The 22887-nt window shown below is 39.0% G+C and overlaps 1 protein-coding gene across 2 annotated transcripts in view; it reads left to right on the top strand.

Moving 5' to 3' along the window:
• The window catches only part of MED12L (mediator complex subunit 12L), a 319974-nt gene that overhangs the window by 147438 nt on the left and 149649 nt on the right, over positions 1–22887 (top strand). The window lies entirely within an intron of this gene.

Here is a 22887-nt window from a genome sequence, read left to right as displayed (position 1 = left end):
AAAGGTGCCTCTCTCCATATTCCAATTCAATGTGTTCTGTTGCAAAGATGGCCAAAGGTACTCCTACATGCCATCCCTCCCTTTCATCTTCTCACCGGAACACTACAGAAGATTAGGCAAGAAGCAGCACTGGTGGTTTTGGTAGACTCGTTCTGGCCACGGAGACTTTGGTTCTCTGATCTCTCATCAACATGACACAAAGACCTCCCATCTGCTTTCCATCCAGAAGTGATCTTCTGCTACAAGGGCCAATCATGCATCAGAATCCATATAATCTGATCCTAGGCGCCTGGCACTTGAAAGGAACCTCTTAAGCCAAAGAAGAGGTTCAATGGATGTAATAGCTACACGTTTAGCTTCCAGAAAGAACTCCACTAACTCATTGTATCAGAGGCTTGGTAGAGGTTTACCCATTGGTGCCAGGACAAGAATCTCATCCTTTTATCTGCAGCAGTACAACAGATTCTCAGATTTCTTCAAGGTGGACTGAGACTAGGTTTGGCAGCTCAAACACTCAAAGGTGAAGTTGCTGCTTTGTCTGGCATCCTTAGTGCAGCCAGCAAGAAGTGGATTTAATCTTACCCAAATGTCAAGCAGTTTTTCAAAGCAACCTTTCTTCAGTACCCTCCTGAAGTGTAGTTTCTTCATGGGATCTTAGCCTCATCTCATTGTATCACAGTCCCTCTATCTGAACTGCTCATGAAGGTATCTAATTACTTGCTAATCATTAAGGTAGCCTTTTTTTATAGCAATCACCTCAGCTTGGAGAGAGTCTGAGTTTGACGCTGTTTCCCTGGAACATCGATACTGTATGTTCCATAAAGATAAAGTGGTGCTCAGAACCAACCCTGCCTTCCTATATGTTCATTGTGCAGCTCAGTTTAGAAAGACAAATGCTTTGTGTTTTATCATTTGATGTTAAAGGGAAAGAAGGCCTCAAAATTTATCATTTCCAGGTGGATAAAATGTCATATTTGAAGCATACAAATAGAATTACTCTGTTTTCCACAATCAGAGCTCCCTGAGAGCTGTGACAAGTTCTTATGCAGAAAGATCTGATGACTCCTCTGAGAAAATCTGTAAAGCAGCCGCCTGCTCATCTGTTCATACCTTGTTTTCCAAGATCTATAAGATAGTCAACCAGTATCTGATGCTGCAATTGGTTGGGGGGTGATTCATTCTATAGCATCCCAGTAACTATTAGGAAGCATTACCTATTTCTCATCGGTACTTCTTCGGATGCGAAGAAGTGAGCTGTAGCTCATGAAAGCTCATGCTGAAATAAATTTATAAGTCTCTAAGTTGCCACAAGTACTCCTGTTCTTTTTGCAGATACAGACTAACACAGCTGCTACTCTGAAACCTGTCATACTCCATGGAAGTGTCTCAACTGGCAGGTTTCTCACAGGTGGAGCTACTGATTAACAGGTCTGGTGTGCCTCAGTGGCTGCATAGAGCAGAGACCCAATATAACAGACCTGTGAACCTTGTTACTCCAAGAAAGGAAACTTTTAGGTAAGGCACAGATACATTTTCCTATTTTAACCTATATAGTGACTATGGTCCAGTTTTTTAAACAATATTTAGGTGTCATGGTGCTCAGCAGTGTAACATAAGTAAGTAATTGCAGCATGAGTAATTTTGGAGACTAAATCTCATCTTCAAAAAGAATTTAGGCACTTAGGAGCCAAAATCCAATTGGCTGACTCAAAGAAGTGCTCTGTATAAGCTTGAAAGCTTCTCTCTCACCCACAGAAGTTGGTCCAATAAAATATATTAACTCATCCACCTTGTCTCTCTAATAACCTGGGATCAACATGGCTACAACAATAGTGCATTGACTGTCAGTGGCAGTTTGGTTCCTAAGTACCTAAATTCCTTTTCAAAATGAGATTTGGGTTCCAAAATCATCTAGGTTGTTGTAACACTAAGTGGGGTAATGCTGATTGATAGAACACCTAAATACCTCTATTAAATTGAGCTATAACTTTTTCAGTTCTTTAAAACTGATACTCATGCATATAGATCAAGTCATTAGAATGATGCCAGAGTAAAACAGGTATCAGTGATATCAAAACCAGGCTCAAAGACTGAAACTCTATGAACAGGAACTGCCTAAAAGATTTACCAATCACATGTGAACTGGAACCACGAATTACTCACAGTGCTGTTACAGAAAATTGTCATCTATCATAGACTTCTGTTGGTCAGTGTGAGAAGCCTGTGGCCCCGGGTTCTCAGACTGTTCCCAAAAGCACATATCTCTCAGACAGTCATTGTGACTGTGATGCTTTTGCTGCTTCAACAGAGGGAGATGCATCACTGAAATGACCTCAGTAACTGTGTGATAGTGTGGGTAGCTTTCTATGACTATTGCTCCTCTGCTGTTGTTAGAGTATTATCTGAAGGCTGTCTGAATTCAGGACCTAATCGTGCAAGTGCTGAGCTCCTCCTGAGGAATGCTGAGTGCCCTCAACTCCTGACTTCACTGGCACTGAGCCTACAGCTCCCAGTAAGGAGGGCATGATCTTGCATGGTCAGGCCCTGACTGCTGAGGGAAGCTGTCAATAGGTTAAAAAGTAATATAAAGTTTTAAAAAGATATTTGAAAAAAAGCTCTTGGAATGGACTATAGCTTCTCTCCATGCTTTTATCTGTGCTGAGGAGTCATCACCATATTATGACAAACTAGTAAACTTCATTCACACTATAGTATCAGAAGAAGCAGAAGGTCACCCAGTCTGGGAGATAGACCTAAATTTTCAAAAATGACTACCCATTTAGGGTGTTCAACTTGAGACACCTGAAAGGGAATTAATTTTTCAGAAAATGCGAAGTTTCTGCCCTTCGAAAGCCAGGCTGTTTTCAAATGTTTCAAGTCGGGCGCTCAAAATCACTAGTTAGTCTTGGAAAATTTAGGTCTGGTATTTTAACATTTTGATGTAGTTGTATCTCTTATTTTTGAGGAGTGCTGGGTTAGATTTTTTTTTCTCTCAGCAGTGGATATTTTGAATCTGAAAATAGCACGTTTTGAGACTTTCAACCATTGTAGTTTTCCCTTTTAAGTGCTATCCTTCTGCGTTGTACATACGGGAATGGTGTGTGTTATTACTTAGCAGCTGGAAAAGGATTAAAGGAAACGTCATAACACTTCGACATAATTTGTTATATTAATCTCTAAAAGAAAATTAGAAGAGTGTCTCGTGTTTGTGACTGCAAAGTGTTCTAGCATAAATCCATTTTATTTTGACCCAGTGTCATTCACAATAAAAAAATTAAACAAAAAGCTTTTATAATGTAGGACAGTTTCTCTTCTTAATTGTGCCAATGTGCATCCAGACTAACTGCAAATGAAGTGGAATTACTCCATATTTACTCTAACATAACTGAGACCACAGGCCTTGATGCTGTAAGGAATCTCACTTACTGGAATTTAACAGATTTTTTTTGTCCCCTGAGATAGCCTAATGGTTTTATCACTGTTTAGCTCTGTATTTTTGTCTCTTGTAACCTCTTCCAAGGAAAGATGAATACTACTTTTGGAAGCATGGGTTTATGGGCTGTTAGCAAGTTGGCAGTGTCTTCAGTTATTGCAAAAGATTCTGATAGAATCCTACTTTCCAAAGCAGGCTTGTTGTTAGAAAACAATTTCTTCTTTTTTTTTGCTTTGTTTAATGTAACTGAATTCCCAGAAATATGTTTACATTTGGAGAAAATAGAAAGGGTGTGAAATGTAATGTGTCTTTTTTGGACAGAATTTTAAATTTAGTTCTTTTTATGTTTAAAGGGACGCTCTCAGATTGATTTAAACTGATCATTTAGATCTTATTTTAAAAAAGTTTCAAAAGACCCAAGTTCAGTAGAATTTTTTTCACTATTTTTTTCAAAAACAATATTTTTGAAAATTCAAGGTTTTCTGCGTTGTTGAAACCCAGAGTATAAAACCAAAATGAATGGGAAGTTGTATAGTAGGATATAGGGTGCAATCCAGACATTGAACTGTTGTGCTAGTGCATGATTGTCAGACAGTGAGTGATACTGACTGACTTTAATTATCCAGAGTGAAATTCAAAAAGTAAATCTTTCACCTTTAATGTTGTGTGATTAATATTGTAAAAATTATTATTCTGTGTTCATATTGTAAAGTGGTAATAACAACACAGGGTGGTGTAAATTTGAAATTTTTTAAAAAGTAAATAAAGCCTTGATGTGTCCCTTTACTGTTGAAATCTTGAACCTCTCCTGTCATTGTGGCTTTAAGTAGCTGTTCTATTTCCAGCAGTGTTATGACTGTGCTGGACAATGAGAGGCGTGTCAGTGGGAATGTGTTGATGAGTAGTGATATTGTTTTTCCTCTATTTTACTTTCATTTTAATCTATTCATGTTGCCATAGCTGATGCCTGTAAAAATTTCTCTAGCCATATCAACTGTGAGTTAACTCCAACAGTGCATGTCACTGTGTAATTCTGGCAAAAGGTTAACAATGGAATGTATCAAAGGGACTTTATATAAGCATATTCTAGTGTGCAACAGCCTGTTCATTTTAACTGGATTTTGTACACTCCTGATGTTGTCAGTCTAGTGAGCTGATTGCTAATATTGGCTCTGATACTGACTAATACTGCCAGTACTAGAATACTGTTGACATCTGTGGCCCTTAACCTGCTTCATCTTTTCTTTCTGCAAAATGGAAAGAAGGGAAAAAACCCACATCAGCATAAAATACAGATGGGTCTCAATTCCTGTGAATTAAGCCAATGTAAATAAATATAGTCCATGTATAACACCCCCCCCCAATTTATTTATACTGGAAATGTTAACAGACCTTTAATTGTGATGTGCAATACAGATATAAACCCCATGTTAAATCTCCTCCCGTTTTGCCGAGCACAACACTGTGAAAGTTTGTTTGATAAGAAACATACCTAATATGCTACAGGGCAACTTCCTTTGGCCTAGTGTGTTAGGATATGTCTTCACTGCAGAGTTATCCGGAGCTAAGCTAGCATGAGTGGAGTCACGGCAAAGCCCTACCTGTGCCAGACACATGTGGCTGCGTCCACAATGGAGCTGAACTAGCCCATGTGCTGGGCTGGATTTGTAGCAGGCTATCCCATGGTTTCTAGTGGCACATTAAATTGGGCCGCTCTATGAGTTCATTCACAATGTGTTGTGGGAAAACTTGTTCATCTTTCCAGGATGCCTGCATGGAAGTTCTCTTGTGTGTCATACTAATATCATGTCACAGCTTTACCAGAAGGCTGGTGTCAAGTTCTGGCCAACCGACAGAACAGGATGATTTCTTGGATGTTCAAGTGCTGTGGAAAGTTTACTAGAAATAGAGCAGATAAATGTGGGGTTAAAACTCAGTGCAGAAGAAAGGACCATTTTGACAAACAAGTGCTGTGCAAGTGGAATTGTGGGATAGGATTGGAGGACAAACAGCACCTAGGCTTGATTAGCTTATGTTCTTACTGCGAAGTAGGCAGGTTGCCAGCCTGACCTGTACTAAAACCCAAGCTCAATCCTATACCCTTAGTCGTGCTAGTCAGAGTTTAAAGCATCGTCAAGCCTGGGTTAGAGGTTTTTCTGTGGGGATGGAAGGGAATTAGGGGTAGCACCTGCACTAGAGCCTGCGCTAACTCTGCAGAGAAGGCATACCCTTAAGAACTGAGTAGCTGTGCCAGGAGTGGGAATTGGGAAAGTATTTAGGGTCTTACTGCTGCAGTGATTATGAGTGTGGATGCAAACAGGTTCTCACCACCACAAACTATTTGGATAATGGTAGCAGAACACTGGGCTGCTTGCCAAAAATCTGGAAATCAAGTGCCACTGGACTTCCCCTGTGCTGAAAATCACGGGGTGGCTGGATGTATTGGGAAAGGAAGGGTATTCTGGACTAGTCCACGTCATCTTGAAGATCAGGTGATCTGAGTTAACTGCTGGGCTGGAAATAAGTTGTGGCTGGTTTTGGTTTCTATTTGAAAAGTCACACAGCTATATGAATGCACTACCTTCATGTTCTGTTCTATCAGGCTGAAATGAGTTGCAACATGCTTATCAGCTTGCAGCAGAGAGATCATGCTTAAGAAATCTTTGGGTTTGCCCATCAGCACTGATATTTTATTCTTGGTTAGAAATGTCTATTTTCAGTTCATTTGTTCAGCTGCAGCTTCACTTAAATTGTACTTGTGGTTTTTATTAAACAAGTATTTGGTCATGAGAGTCAATCCTGCTGTCGTCTCTGCAAGTGCAGGGACCTCCCTTCCCCCCACTCCTCGAAAAACAGATTCAAAATCTCTTCCCCTCCCCCACACAAGTAGTTCATAACAGTAGAGGTTTTGTTTGGGTATGGACTGTAGAGATTGGGGGTGCTAGAGTTATGAAGCCTATTCTAGCAATTAGCCAAGAGAAATGGCTCTTTTCTAGACTCCTTTGTGGCACTACATAGCTGAATTATGCTAGGTAGAGAATGATCTGGTGATGTGATGTCAGAGAGTTTTGGCAAGAGAGCATAAACTCTCCCCACCCCTGCCCCAGACACCATGAAGGCTGGTATTTTTAAAGGATCCTAAAGGATGCCCTAACCCTATTGAAATTTAAATGACACGTAGCTCCTTTAGGCTTCTTTGACCATTTTAACCTTAGGGCCCAATCCTGTGAAGTACTGAGTGGCATAAACTCGCATGGATCTTATAGGAGGTGTCCAGTATCCTGCAAAATCAGGCCCAACTTCGAAAAGTTGGACATGTACAGTGTTTTCTTAAAAGAAATGTCATATGTGTTTCTGTTCTGCATACTTGCTGCCCATGTGACTAGGAAAGGATTTGTTTCAAGATGTATAAGTATGGTCGAACATAATTTAGATTTCTACATTATTTTGGTTAAAAGAGTGCTTTTAATGTAGTCATTAAAATGTCAGGTAAGTAAATAATTTGCAGTGCTCCATCAGTATCCTAAGAAGGAAAAAGTTCACAAGAATGGAGTAAGTTCTCATGAGTAAAACAGCCATTCAGCCAGCATAGTTTCTGTAAATCAAGGAAGGTTAAAATAACACAGACCTAATTTAAACTAAGTCATGCTGACTAATTAAATGTTTATTTGCTTTAATTCTAGAGGGCAGAACATAGTCTTAGGCTCTGCAACTTCCAGTAGAGAGTCCACCTTTAAAAATAAATAACACTCCAACATACAATGAACTGTGGGCATTTTTAGTTAATGGTAAGAGTATTGCTTAAATAGGCAAAAGCCTAGAAATTCACAGTTAAGACTGAAAATATTCTCTTATTCACAAATAACTTATTGTGTGTGTATTTAAAAAAGGGAGAGAGAGAAATAGAATTGCCTAAGGGTCAGGAGGATTAAAAGCTTTGAGGGAGGGTGGGAAGTCTCAACTATTTGCGTCCACTTTGAGCCTGCTAAAATGACTCTAGGCAGCTGTACAAATCAGTGGGTCACTCCATTCCCATTGTGCTAATATTGACATTTTCCAAACTATTAGCCAAATAGATACTTAAGTGGATCTACAGATATGTCCGCTGTCTCCAAAGGGTTAGAGAGAGAACAGTGAGAAATGTCACGACTCTCTGCAACATCTAACAAACTGTGGACAGTTTAAGAATGACATGTTTTGTTTTTCTACTTTTGTCCATTTAAGTCTAACGTTTTTTAAAAGTGAGAAGGGGTATGTATGATTGTAGCTTTAAAAATTCAGTTTTGTGCCAATGTAGTGCGTGTGAACGGGTGCCAGATTGACAGCCCTTAAGATTGAATTCTACTGTCTATCTACAGAACGTATACAGCACAGATGTGGGATGGTGAAAATCTCTCTACACTACCCCACCAACATTCTTCAGCCCTCTCCTGCTAGGGCCATCTCTAGGTATGAGAGGAACTTAATTCTCCTGCCTATACAGTCCTTCACCTGTCTGCTGGGGTTGCCAACTAGGATGTTAGTTATGGTGTTAGTTCTGTAATGTAGAACCCTAGTGCTGGGAACCAAAATGAGATAGCCAAACTCAAGTATCACAGGCAACCAAAAAGCTGTCATGTATTAGCAACTATCTGTCACTTCGGATCTGTCCTAAGGTTCCATATCCTATTACCAAACCCTTTTAGCTATGCAGCCAGTCCCTCCCTCCTTAATCTGAATATTTCTGCATTATAAACAATTATTATGTGATGTGTCTTTGGCTAAAGCTCTCTTGGGGGGATTAAGGCAAGATGTCCAAACTAAATAGCTTTAGAGAATAATCACAACAGAAGACTTGTTAGTTAGAAATGCATTATGTTGGCCAGATGAGCTCCAGCTGAATTGCTCAGCTGGCTGTAGAAATAGATCCCAAGGTTTGTTTGACTTCTTGAGAGAAATAGAACCTTTTGACCTGTAGCTTTTTGAATTGTAAAGTTTTAGGTTAGATCAAGAATTTAATAAAGTATTTCAATATTAGCTTTTGTTAAATCTTTACTCTACTAATGGGTCTCTTAACTTTTCCTATTAATTATTTTAACAGTGCCCAAAAGTGTGTTGGGCACACCTCAGTACAACAACCCCATGATACCTGCTCCATCGAGCTTAGCAAGTTTAGGCATGACTTGGTGACCAAGGATGGCCTTGCAGAAGAAATGAGTCTCTAGGAGGGATTTGAATGAAGAGAGGTTTTGCAGACCCAGCTCAGGAAAGGTGGTCCATGTGAAGTACGTGTACCTGCCAGATGTCATGCATTTTACATGATGCTAGCTATTCCCCTTTGATGTCATGTTTTTTCTGCCTACCGTCCCTCTAATTTAATCTAGAATCAGTGCTGCAAATACTCTTGAATTTATTGCAAGTGATGTGACTTTGGTCCCTGCAAAAGGCACTCTCTCAATAGTGTGAAAAGTTCCATTCTTCACAAAATTTCCACCTGGAAAGGAGCAGACAGGAATGGGAGCAGCAGCTGAGTGTCCTCCTCCGTCTGCCTGCGTGGGGAGGGCCCCCAGCTCCAGGGTTATTCATCCCTGAAGTTTGTAGACTTTAGTCCATCATTCCACTTCAACTACCCTAACGTCTGATTGACCACATGCCGAGTCACTGCAACCTCAGCCTCTGGTAAAGATTGTGTTCTACGCTTCTGGTAGAGTCCTATCACCCACGCTGTGCAATAGTCTGGCTAGTGTTAAGGAAGCCATCTGCATTTCTAGTGTCCTTGTGAAGAAGTTACTACCCAGGTTCCAACTATTTCTTTAGCAGACTAATCAAAAAGCTAGCCAGAAATGATCTCCTGTTCTACCCTCTGTTGTCAACATCCTGGACCTATTCCAGTCAGGTTTCTGGCCAGGGCATGGTACTGAGACAGCACTTGTTGCTCCGATAGATGACCACTTCCCTTCCACTGGTGATGGATGTATGTACGTCCTCTTCCTGTTGGATTGCTCCACAGTATTTGATACAGTAAATCATCAAACACTCCAATCCCCAAGAGGCTGCAAGGGTGAATTGTAACACCTTGAAGTGACTCTGGTCTATCTTCTCTGAATGAGCCCGAAGAGTTATGGGCAATTGTTTTTCTACCATCAGGGTCCTCACCTGTTGAGTCCCACAAGGCAGAAGGCTGCTACATGCTATTCAAGATCTTTTTGAAACCTTTGGGAGGCCTAGGGAGACGACATAAGTTGAAGAGCAGGTAGCATGCAGGAGACAGCCAGCTCCGTACCTCCCTTACATTAAATGTTAATAGCTCAGTCTTCAAGTGTCCACAGTGTTCTGTTTGCAATCCAAACAAAAAAGACTGTGGGTTCCTCTCTTCAAATGCTTACACACTTGAGTTTTCAACGTCTTCCCTTCTGTGTTTTTAACTCTATTAGCTCAATGTTTTCTGAGGCAGAAGCCCAAGAAATCTCTTATTACTTGTTTCTCTTACTACCAAATCAGGGAAAATCAACACTAAAAGATGGAATTATTGGTACAGGCTATTCATGAGACTATCCTAGAAAAAGTGGACACATGAACAAATTCCTAAAGATGAGTATAAAAGAATAGCACAGTCATGTAGGGACAGTATCAGAAAGGCAAAGGCATAAAATGAGTTACACTAGCAAGGGACGTAAAGAGCAATAAGAAGAGATTTTATAAATACATTAGGAGAAAGAGAAAAGTGAAGGAATCTGTAGGTCAAGTACTTAGGAGGGAAGGAGAGCTAATAACATGACATCAAGAAGGCTGAAGTGTTTAACGTAAATTTTGCTTCAGTCTTTGTTAAATCTATGAATCTATAAAAAATTTCAAGGCCAGAAGGAACCATTCTGATCATCTAGTCTGACCACCTGTATAACACAGGCCACAGAACTTTCCCAAAATAGTTCCTAGGCCATATATTTTAGAAAATTGTCCAATCTTGATTTTAAAATTGTAATTGATGGAGAATCCACCATGACCCTTGGTAAATTGTGCTGATCTAAATTTGTCTTCCACTTCAGCTTTTAGCCACTGGATTGCATTTATATCTTTCACTGCTGGATTGACGAGCCCATTATCAAATATTTTTTTCTCCACGTAGGTCCTTACAGACTGTAATCAGGTCATCCCTTAACCTAGCAGGACCTCACTAAAAACACATTCTTGTGATGATTCCCTATTCACAGTCACATTTTGAGACTTGTCTGTTAGAGTTAAATCCATTTAATATGTGCCATGTTAATTTTATTTCATTCTAGTTTTTCAATCAAAATGTTGCAAGCTATCAAATCAAATGCCTTACAGTAATCTAAGTATATGCCATCAACAAGATTACTTTTATCAATCAAATTTGTAATCTCATGAGAAAAAAATCAGATTAATTTGATAGGATCTATTTTCTATAAAATAGATAGGTCAGTGGTGACCAGATAGTTAGTTAGCAAAATGAACATTAATAACGGGGGAGGAGGAAAAACTGTACTCAAAGAGTAGTTACAAATGTTTCAGTGTCAAACTGGGGGAGCATACGAAGTGGGGTGTCTCAAGGGTCAGTCTTGTGTCTAATACAATATTTTTATCTATGACTTGGATAACAGAGTAGAGTTTGTGCTTATAAAATTTGTGTATAACAAAATATTGTGTATGGGAGAGGTTGCTATTGCTTCAGAGGGCAGGATAAGGATTCAAAATGACCTTGACGAATTGGAGATTTGGTTTGAAAAAACAATGTGAAATTCAATAAAGACAAGTGCATAGTACTACACTTAGGAAGGAAAAATCAAATGCACATCGACAAAATGGGGAACAACTGGCTAGGCAATAGTACTGCTGGAAAGGATCTGGTGGTTATTGTGCATTACAAATTGAATATGAGCCAATGTGTGGCAGTTACAAAACAGGCTAATGTTATACTGGAATGTATTAGCCGGAGTGTTGTATGAAAGACACAGGAGGTAATTGAGACTATTGAAGCCTGTTTGAGTACTGCATCTAGTCCTGTGTCCAGTACACTTTAAGAAAGATGTGGACAAACTAGGGAGAGTTCTGGGGAGAACAAAAAAAAAATGATAAACCTGACTTATGAGGAAGGTTTAAAAAAAAAAATCAAAAACCAAAACCTGGGCATGTTTCATCTTGAGAAAAAGAAGACAGAAGTTGGACTTGATAAGTCTTCAAATATGTTAAGATCTGTTATAAAGAGTTAGAATAGTGATCAGTTGTTTTCCACAGAATGTAGGACAAGAAATCAGGCTTAATCTGCAGCAATTAGTTATTAAGAAAAACTTTCTAACTACAAGGATAGTTAAGGACTGGAATAGCTTCCGAGGGAGTTGTGGAATCCCTGTCATTGGAGATTTTCAAGGACAGGTTAGACAAATACCTGCTGAGGGATGATTTAGGTATACTTGATCCTGTCTTAGCATTGAAGACTTGGCTAGATGACGACGTCTCAAGGTCCCTTCCAGCTTTACATATCTATGATTCTGTCTTAGGGAGTGTGACTCCCACTGTTTTGGTTACTGTGGTTCTTTTACATACTTTAGGAGACCTTGTGAAAATCGAGCAAAATAATCAAAATTATTAACCATGCCTGCTATTATTATTAGAGAGAAGAAACGAAAACATTAGAACAACATAAGTAACAGAGCACAAGTGATAAACTAGTTACTTCTGTTAAATCTCTTCGGTATGTCTTTCTGTGGAGAGCTTTGAGCCTGCAGTGCCTTTGACGCATTCTTTGGTCCTGCCTTGAGTGCAGGGGACTGGACTAGATGACCTCCTGCAGTCCCTTCCAGTTCTATGAGTCTAAGTTAAACCATGTTAGCTGCAATTCCCAAAAGGAAATTTGAATTTCTCTGTCAGGTGTTCTTCATAGCAAATATCTCCAGGTTAGTATCTAATCTTCCCTTAGGGGATATCTCCACTTTATGTGCTACAGACACTGTTACTGGTATTCTGCTTTACCTGTTGCCCATCTGCCTCTCACAAAGAATGTCTTCTAATAATTAACACTGTATTTTCCTCAGCCAGAAAAGGGCTCATGTATACCCATTCTAAGATGACCTGGTCATTGGAGCACACTGCCTGGAAAAGGCCTCCAAGTAATTGTCTCATAGCCCAGGTTCTCTTCTGGAACAGCATGTATTAGTCAGCACCACTAGGAGCTGAATGACTCCACACAGTTTATTTCTAGGGCTTGTCGTGGATCTCAGTCTCCCCAGAAGTTTATTTCTACTGGAGAACAGAATTCAGAAGTTGATGGGCACAAGATTTGCTCTCCAGTCATGTCTATCAGAGTTCTGAGGTCTTGGATCAGAACATTGGTCTCTTGCATTAGCATACTGTTTTGAGTGAAGTTCCACATGTGTCTTTTCCAGCAGTTTCTAAATTTCCAGGCCTCATCATCCTGGCACTTCCTTGTCCTGTTGACAAGGGATACTTAGAAGGTCACAGACTGTCAGAATTGGAGAAGTTTAGTGAAGAAAACCTTTGCCATCTCCAAGAACAGGGAAGCTCATTTAGGGAACAAACTAATCCAAGATTAATGGAAGAACAGACCTCCAACAAAGTGTCAGTTGGCCCAAACAGCTATGTCCTAAAAGCTTTAACTCAAATCCCGATCAGATGAGATGTAAAGGGTGATGTTTTACCAATAATTTGGTAGTGGCTTTTATCAGCAAGCAAGTGGGTACCAGATCCTAAGCCATCATACAATCATCTAATCTTCTCTGTTCCTGGACAAAGGAGGAGGAGAGAGAAGTAGAATATATGTAATGTATTGTGTTGTTGATGACCTGTGTATATGTGGGGGCTGATAACATTTCCTGTAAATTTTGCACAACGCTTCCCATAAAGGACTGTGCTTTTCAGTTTCTTAGAACTTTATCAAAGTTCAAGCACTTGAGCTGAAATTTTCCATGCCAGATATCTGTGTCAGGATGATTTTTTTGTCTTTGTTTTTTTTCTCCAGAAATGTCAGCCAAAATGGTTCAGCCATTTCTGAGAACGAGGCTAAGGAAAATATATTTTACTCATATTAAAAATATTCTAGTGTCCTTTTCTTTGAAGAACTCTAGTGTACCTGTTCTTTGGAGCAGGGACTTGAAATTTGGCAGGAGGATGGCCTTTGTGTTAGGAAGATGCTTCTTGGCATCCCTGTGAAAATCTGCCCAAATTTGGCTAGGTTATAAATCTTTGAAAAGTCAGTTGGTACATGCTCAGTAAAAACATCTTAGATTTTTTAGCAGCTAAAATCTGTGAAGATCACAGAGCACGGTCAAGTCTCTCAAAGCTCGTGTGTGTGACTGGACTGTGCATGTTCCATATCCACTGAGCATACTCCATGGCCTCAGAGCCTCCTATGTGTGATTAGACTGAGTGTGCTCAATCCCCTCAGCTCCTACGTGTGTTGACAGTGCATGCTCCATCTCAGAGATACTTCAGTGAAGCCAGACTTGCCCTGCAGTGGCTGTTCTGGCCTAGGGTAGGACCAGGCAGTGGAAATGAGAGCACGGAGCCTGCTTCTCCTGTGCTGTTGATGTCCTACGCTGCTGGCACCCAGAGAACATGGAGGAGGAAGTTTGATTCAAATGCTGAGGTGACAAAAGCTGAGACAAGGAATCTGAGACTGGAAGCTTGGAGGGGGGTGACTTGAGGCCAGGGAGAGGGAAGGTTGGAACTGGCTGGGCAAGGAGGCTAGGCTCGGGGAACTAGTGAGGGAAATGTGTGTCTGTGGAGGCAGGTAGACTGGGAGCAAGATGGGAACACTAAGGTTGGGTGAGGAGCTGGGGAAGGGGAGGAGACTGAGACTGGCTGAGCAAAGATACTGGGATAAGGAGCCAAGGAAAGAGAGTGGGGAAAACAGAGGATGGATGAGGAGCCCAGGGAGGGAGACTGGGTCTGGAAGCCAGTGGGAGGGAAAGCAAGAGGCAGATTGGATGTGAAGGCCAGAGGGCAAGACCAGCTGGGCAAGGAGAGTGGGACAGGGATGAAAATCTTGAGGAGTGGAGAGTGGTAATAGGCAGGCCAGAAGAATGGGACTGGCGCAAGGAGCCAGGGGTGAGGATGAGAAAGAGGCAGCACAGGGACAAGGTTGGAGGAGGTCAGGCAGAAGGGTCAAGTTTAGGGGAAATGGGCAGATGAGTCTCTGCTCACTACTGTATGATCCTATCCAGAGCCTGGAATGGAACTCAGGATTCCTCAGTCTCACCATTCCTCTGCTAGCAACAGATATCTGGCAAAATGTTTCATCCCTCTCTAGTGTTGGTCCTCATAAAAGATAACTTACAACTGGAATCAGTTCCTCCATTAGTGCAAGTGCAGAGGTCAGTGTGTGGGTATCAATATGATTCCATGTGATGGAATTTTTTTCACTTTCTATTTTAATAAACTAGGAAATTATCCACACGTACTTGCATTCTATGTTAAAAGAACATAATTAAGATTGCGATCAAGCATTCAAAAAATGGGAAGTGCCAGAATTAAGGCTGCCTGTGCAACCTTAATTCATTCCCTATTCTGCCTATACATAATGCAGTCTTTAATGATGTGATCGCATGCTTTTTTTTCTCCACAGGACACCTACCTTATTCATTGCACAGGAAGAATGAGGGTTGTCTAGTAAGGGAGCTATTTTCTATAAGAGCGAGAAGATGGAAGGTATTCAGTGAATGAGACAGGCACTGAGCCTAACAGAAAGTGCATGGAGGATTTGGACCCTTACAAACGTGGTATAACGTGGGACAGAAAAACACAAAGACATAAGAGATGAGGAGAGCACTATAGGAAGGTTTTGTGAAACAAGATATAAAGGAAATGTATACGTATAACATTAAAACTATAATTGTTCAGCACAGCTTGGCAGACAATTTAAACAATATTATGATTATTACTATTCAGACTGTGAAACAAAGGGTACTCCTACTGCATGTTGCCTTGTTTATTTTTATCATAGTAGATAAGATGTTGAATAAATTAGTCAGTGTAGCTTCTTTCCCTGTTTCTGTTGCAGTCTTTGGGCATGAACCTGATCTTTGATGTGGAGCTGAGAAGTATGCTTTTTATCTTGCAAAATCAAGCCCTTGCACTTTTTTTCAGTTATAACTCTTGTTAATATCATTATAAAGAAAGGTGGAAGGTAAACACCTGTCTTTAAAGCCCAAATCTTTCCACATGATCTGCTAGCATGGACCTTTATACCTTTGTGGGATACAAAGTGTCCATGCTAGTCAGATCCTCTTAAAGGATCAGGCCTAAATTTCTTGTATGCCTCAGTTTCTACTAAAGTTGATAAGAATGTGGAATTTCCTTCTTGTGGGAAATTCAGATATTTCAAAACTTGTCTGAGTTTTGAATCAGAATGAAAAGTTGAAATTTTTAGTGAGAAGGAAATTCTGCAATAGTTCATTCTGAAACTTATATTATGTTTAAACGTTATTATTTTAAATGTATATAATATAAATAACACGTGAACATAATGAAATTAATATAAAAGTCAAAATGAATGTTTTGGCATTGTAGAAATGAAATGAGAGAGCTTAAATTGTTTTTGCCTTTTTCCTGTCAAAAACTTTTCTGAAATATAGATATGCTCCCATAAAACTTAGATTTTGCTAAAACTGCATTTTTCTAAGAGAAATTTGTTCTGTCAGATTTGTCAACCAGATGTAATTTCTACATTAAAAAGGTGATTTATTTATTTATTTATTTTTGGTAGAGCAAAGCAAATACATGGTGGACTATTGCCACCTTCTGATTGTGCAGTTTAAGTGCACTGCACAAGATACATTTAAACTACCAGCACTCAGAACACTCAACAATAGGGGCCTGTAACCTATTGGTTTCTGTTTAGACTGGTGATATTTTTGTACAAACTGCTTCTACTCTAACCAATTTGCTTTAATCCTCACTGAAATACATATGATTGCAGAAGAGAAAATTCATATAAACATTACACAGTTTACTGAACTTGATGCAAGCAAGCAGATCCCTTTTGCTCCTAGTAGCCAAATGTAGTTTGATTGTTACTTTTGCCCATTATGATGATAGTGTTTCATAAAGTTGCATAGTAGCACTTCAAAAAAAAAAAAAAAAAAAAGGGCGGGGGGTGGGGCTACAGTGCCTGTATTGACAGTGTGAAATACTGCTGTTTAAGCAGTTTCACACTTCAGATGGTTACTGAAGTAGTAATTACTGTAAACAATCTGCAGTGATGTTAGTAATCTCTGCCAGGTAGAGTTGGCAGAGAAAATTTTGAAATTTTCAAATTGAAAAAAGGAACAGAATTTTCTTTCAATTAGCTCTGCTGCCCAGGGAATTAATTACTACTGCTGGTTTTTTTTGTTTTTGTTTTGTTTTTTACTTAGGGTTTGTCTTCACTACTATGCTAAATCAGCACCACTTCGTCGATGCAGCAGTGCCGATTTAGCGCATCTGGTGAAGACGCGTCATGTCGATGCGAGAGCTCTCTCCTGTCAACGTAATTACTCCACCTCAATGAGAAGTGAAAGCTATGTCAGCAGGAGAACGTCTCCTGCCAGCATGGTGTAGTGTAGGCACCACTTTAAGTCGATGTAAATTGTATCACTAGGGGGGGGTGTTTTTCACACTTCTAGCGATGCAACTTATGTCAGCTTAAGTGGTAGTGTAGACAAGGCCTTAGTCCTTCAGTTGGTAAAACCATGAACTAGTAATGAAAGGCAGGTTGTTCTGGTGGATTAAGTACAAAAAGAGTCGGTAACTTCTTAACTGTAATGCCAGGTCTGCTGCTAACTCTGTGTGCCCGCAGATAAGGTTATTGGTATTACTGTGTTGGTTTGATCATTTGTCAAATGGGAATTAAGCAATTTAGAAAAGAAAAAATATATATATAAAGTACCGTGTCCAAACCAAAATCACTCCAACAATTGTTTCTGCATTACACAACAGTAGTCATAATAAAATCAATTAATTTGAAAAGAAAAATGATCCCGTTTGTCAAAACCTGTTACGCTGTCTGGCACCTGGAGTTGTAATAGCCAAATATTGTCAAACTTGCTTGATTTTCTTCATTGTCAAGGGAGAAAAGAGGGATTGTGACACAGATGGATAGGCATTACCATACTGGATCAAATCAGTGCTTCATTATATCTAGTTGTATCTCTGATAGTAGCCACATGCTTCAGAGGAAAATGCAAGAAACCCTGTAGTGGACAACTGTGTCCTCATAGAAGAACATTTTTTCCTAATCAAAGTTTGTGGTTGACTTCTGAGCTGAAGTATGGGACTTTATATCCTGTCTAAATGCCAGATCTCTGATTGGGTTAGTAAACAGTGTTATAGCATTCTGGCACCCTTTTCATGCTGGCTTCTAGTTCTCTAGAACTTAAGCTCTTTTTTTTTTTTTAAAGTCTCTAGATATTTACTGAGAGAGCCTCAAAAATGTGTCCTGATGTCAGTGATTTTAGTGATCTCTGCCTGCATTTGCAGAACCTGGAACAATACCTCTGAGATGAGTTAGTACCCATGGAGATGAACAGTACACATCTCCTCAATGATGATAATACATTAAATGTCCACACTGTTAATTATATCATTCCTCACAAGCAGGTAGAAAAGGAGGAGGATCAAATTATAGAGATTTGCACAATGTACTGTGATTAATGCCTCATTTCGGCATTATAAGTGAGTGGGCTTAAAAGGTACCACTAGTGATCTTCCTCACAATAAACAAACAAACAAAAAAAGCCAATGCCAAGTTACCTAGCAGAGCATCTGAACCCTGCAAGGGAGAGCTAATATCAAGAAGCCCAAAGGAGCATACAGGCCTCATTGAGACAAAGCCAAGCAGTAGCCTAACAGAGCCTGTGTGTATTCAGACCACACAAAATGGGAGCTGAGTCCAGTCATCATATGTGATTGCATTTGGAACATCTGCTCATAGTACTGTGGGAACCATCTCATATAAGTATAGTTTGGAAGAGTACAGCTATGTTTGATTTTCCATTTTAACGCCTAAATGTAAAACTCTGGGTGTTCTCATTATCTATACAAATGTTTAATATCTCTTGAATTCTGCTAAGCTTTTGACTTCAGTCATGTCGTGAAAATGAGTTCCATAGGCATTTTAATAAAAAATATTTTTTTATTGCTTCTAAATGGCTTTTCAGTTCCTTTGAATGCTCCCTTGTCCTCATATCATGGGAGACGGTAAACAAAACTACCCAATTTACTTTCCCAGTACCATTATTTTGTATACGTCTGTCAGGTCCCATTTAATTAGTCTCCTCACTAATGTAACATTTTTGATCTTTTCACTCTCTCTGCCGCTAATAATTTGTGTTGCTTATCTTTAAACTCCTATTTCTGCTAGACCATGACCAGAACTGAACAAGGGTAAGGGTATTGCAGGAGTTTAGGTGATTACATAATATTTTCAGTATTATTTTCTATCCTATTCTTTATACTTCTGAATATTTTGTTTACCTTTTGAATTAAAATGCTTACATTGAACTATCCATAATGGCCTCCAGGTTTCTTTGAGTGATTAGTTAATTTAGTACTCCTGGATATGAGTAGTTCAAATGATTTCTTACAACCTTGCATCTGTTTTTTTTATTTTGTTTTACTTGTCAGTACTGAATTTCATCTGCCAGTTTGCAGCCTCTGAGGGTAGGCTTATCAGGTACTTCTGAAGGTCCACTCTGTTTAGTCAGTTCTTGATGAGCCAAAATAACTGTGTGTCTGTTTCATCAATTATCTAGAAAAAGAGTCAGTGTTATATGGTATTTATTGACTTGAGTAAAGTATTCAACATCATTCCCCATGGTATGATATTCTTTCTGAGAAACTGAGTTTGGGCAGAATTGTTTGAAGTGGATAATACAGTTGTCTAAACAAATAAAAAGCAAGTTAATTTAATGACGCAGTCTGCTATCATCTTGATATGGGGTATAGAATAATGCTGTGAACGTCAAGCATTTTTTAAAAAAGCGTAGAAAATGAACACAGATCAAACTAATTGGCATGGTAGGAAATGCATGGGAAAGACAGAGAACACTTTAGAGGATGATACAAATTCAGCACGGACTGGATAAACTAGCGAAATGGGAGATGAGATCAATAAAATGAGGTTCATGAAGGACAAATGTAGCATTGTTCATTTGAGGAGGATGCATCAATTGTACAAATTTAGAATGGGAGCATACTGGCTAGTGTTAGAGAGGATTATGATGAGTTGTATTTCAGAATTTAACACTGATAAATTAGAGAATCCTTATAAGGGCAAAAACTAATCATGACCTCTGAGGAGAGATTAAAGAAAATTTAATTAGGATAGCCTGCAGAAAAGAGCAAAGGTTTATGAAGGTCTTTGAGTATGTACAAGTAGTTTACAAAAGAAGTGTGCATGTGGTAAGGAGTCCGGGTGAGGATTATTTTCACTAATCGGCAGATATGGAACAGGAAGGAAAATTTTATTTTGAATAGAAAGAAATTTGTGGATAATTAAACAAGTTTTCAAGGGAGGCTTGGAATTCCTATCAAATAACTGTCGAGATACTGAGGAAAAAATGAAGACTGTCCAAAGGAGGAGGATCTAGATATGAAGTCTGTTCCATAACTTATAACTGTGTGCTTTCTAAATTCCAAAAATTCTGTCATTTAAAAATCCCAAGCCCCCATTTTAAATTCTCTGTTTATTTTTTACAGAGCTCATTTGATCTATGCATATATGTGTTTCCCCCTGTTCCAAACTTGCTTCTTCTCTAGCCACAAAGTAAACTTAAGTTTAGGTGTTTTGTCTCGTCAGGATTATTAATTTTTACACAGCCTCTTTGTCATACTCTATCTCTCAGTAATAAAATGGCACTAGCGATTTAAACATATGGGAAAAATGCAAGAGAAGCTTATAAATCAGAATATCAATAGTGTTGAAAATATATGATAAAGGACAAATTATGATGTATTATTGTTAGCCACATTTTAACCCTCATTGAAGAATGTGTCTGTGAGCATATGCAATATAGTAATTCCTTATAACTCCGAGATGCATTGTATACTTACCCTTTTCTAATTATTTCAAATTGTTAATTGGTAGGTAAGATCACTGCTATTTTGACTGCATTTTAAAAGTAGCTTATACTACTTAATATGGGGGTAATATTTTAGTCAATGTGTGTCATGTGGCTAAAACCCTGTACATTGCTTTGAAAATGTACCCTTAAGAGCATTGTTACTTTAGAATGTGGACCATCTGAATTAAATGATGGACTGACCAGTTCACAAACATAAGGCTTGTCAGTGTTCATTTAAGGTAAAAAGTGCTGGCTCACTAAGTTTGTGTGGGGTTCAACTTAAAAGGATTCCCCACATATTTTTCATTCATCTGGAATAATTCAATGGTTAGCACCCTTCATTTTGGCACGTTCTGATACACTAATTGATGCTCTGTGCAGCTTCCCTCTCCCTATCCCCCACGAATTATCTCAGCTCTTTCCTTACACATCAACTGTTATACTGTTCGGGATCACATGTATTTCACAGTTTAGAGTAATAGCCCCTGTGAAGGGACAATATGTGTATCCCATGGCAGAGAGGGCGTTATGGGAGCTCTTCTCCAAAAGGTGAATTTCAGCTGCTTGCATGCGCAATATTATATTTTGCCTTCGCCAAAAAAATCTAGAGCTTGAAATGCATGTGTGAGTGAGCATATATCTAGACCCTTGTATGCCGAAATAGATGCTATATTCATTTTACAAGATAAAAGTATAGTAAAGAAGAGAGTGCCATCTTTTTCTCTGAATGATTTGAAAATGTGGGGTCTGATGGTACGTTTGTTGAGATTCCGTAGCTCTCATTGTCATCACTGGGAGTTAAGTTGCTCAGCACCTCACAGGAGCAGTTTCTTAAATTTTTGTTCATGTTGTACTATGCACACATAAGGTAACAGTGTGAAACCTATGCAACTTTTTTGTTTAGTGTTCAAATATTCATATATCGATTTTCAGTAGAAGCGATTGTTTCAATTGAATCTTTTCTTTTGCCAACCATGACATCTTTATTGTGCTTTTCTCAGAAAAGTCTGCGGGGGGAGTGTGGGGACAACTGGGGAAATGATTTTTTTTTTTGTATTTTTTTTAAGTCTATTACTATAATCTTTCCTTGTTTTAAAAAAAAAAGCACAGACACAAAATTAAGTTAGGTCATCAGTCTGAAATCCATAAATCAAGATGAAATGAAAAGCTCTATTTGTTTGATTCGGATGGTAGGTTTGAGTCTAGATAATACCATGATTGGCACTTTATAAATCTTGGAGAGCTAGATATATTGAAAATAGAAAAAGGTGTCTCCTCTAGATGGTGCTGTGTAACTTGTCTACTTGTATACTAAGTGGAATCTGTTGCTAAACCTTTGATCCATTAAAATTTAATCCTACACCTCTTGCACACATAACTAACTTTCTTAGCACTGAGCTGAAGTTATTACACTCTTTTTTCATGTGTCATACAATATAGCAGTATGTCTAGCACAGAGGGGAGTATAATATTTTTAGTTTTATTTCATTGTAAGATTTGATCTGAGGCATTTAAAAATTAAAAAAAAAAAAAAAAAGCTATATGCAGGAATTACACCTTGAGTATCGCACACCAGCACAGGAATTAGTTTTCAGCAAGATAAAACCATCTTCTTCCTATAGCTATTTCCCTGCTAGCTGGTTAAAAAGAATTTGACTCCTCCGCTGTATTTCAGGGGCAAAATGCTGTACTTTATAGTTTGGTGAAAATACAACCTATGGAACCTCTTGTCTGTCACCCCAGAATCCAGACCTGATACCTTCCTATCATCATCTTAAGATCTCAGATAGAAATGTACTTGCTGGTGCTCTATCCCTCAGATGTGCCCGGGGCATGCTCCTAGTCCAGCCATCATACATATGTGCAGGCAGCCAAGATTGTGCACATTCTGCTCTGTTTCTGAGCTGCAATAAGGAACATATTGCCTCTAATTCCACTGACCCATCTGGTTTAGTACTAGCAGTGCGAGCTGGGAATTCTGTACTGCCCACCCTCTTGCACCTCCCTTTAACTGGGTTAGGGTAAGATGTTGCCTTTAGAGTCTTGCTTGTTTCTACAGAGAAGTGACGAGTATAGGCAGGGATTCAATGAGAATAAAGGTTGATATTAAACATTTTCTTTCCAATTTTTAAGTGAGATAGTCAGTGGAGCTAATTAAACAAACTTCAAGCCAGAAGGAATAATACCTATGGGTTAGTGAGATTGCTCTTACTCAATAATTTAAGGTACATAAATGCTGCTGCTTTCTGGTGGCCTAAAGAACTTCTACTTGGTGAATATTAGAGTCTGTTATCCTGGTCTTTCAGTGTAATTTTTTTTTTAAATCTAAGGATAGCTGTTAAAAAGTTGAAGTGAATAAGAAGTAAACCGCTGCTCATTACTAAGTTAATATGCATA

The sequence above is a fragment of the Gopherus evgoodei genome, chromosome 9 (genome assembly GCF_007399415.2).
Source record: "Gopherus evgoodei ecotype Sinaloan lineage chromosome 9, rGopEvg1_v1.p, whole genome shotgun sequence".
Classification (NCBI taxonomy): domain Eukaryota; kingdom Metazoa; phylum Chordata; order Testudines; family Testudinidae; genus Gopherus; species Gopherus evgoodei.
Note: the sequence above shows the minus strand (reverse complement) of the source record. Positions and strands in the feature narration are given on the sequence as shown.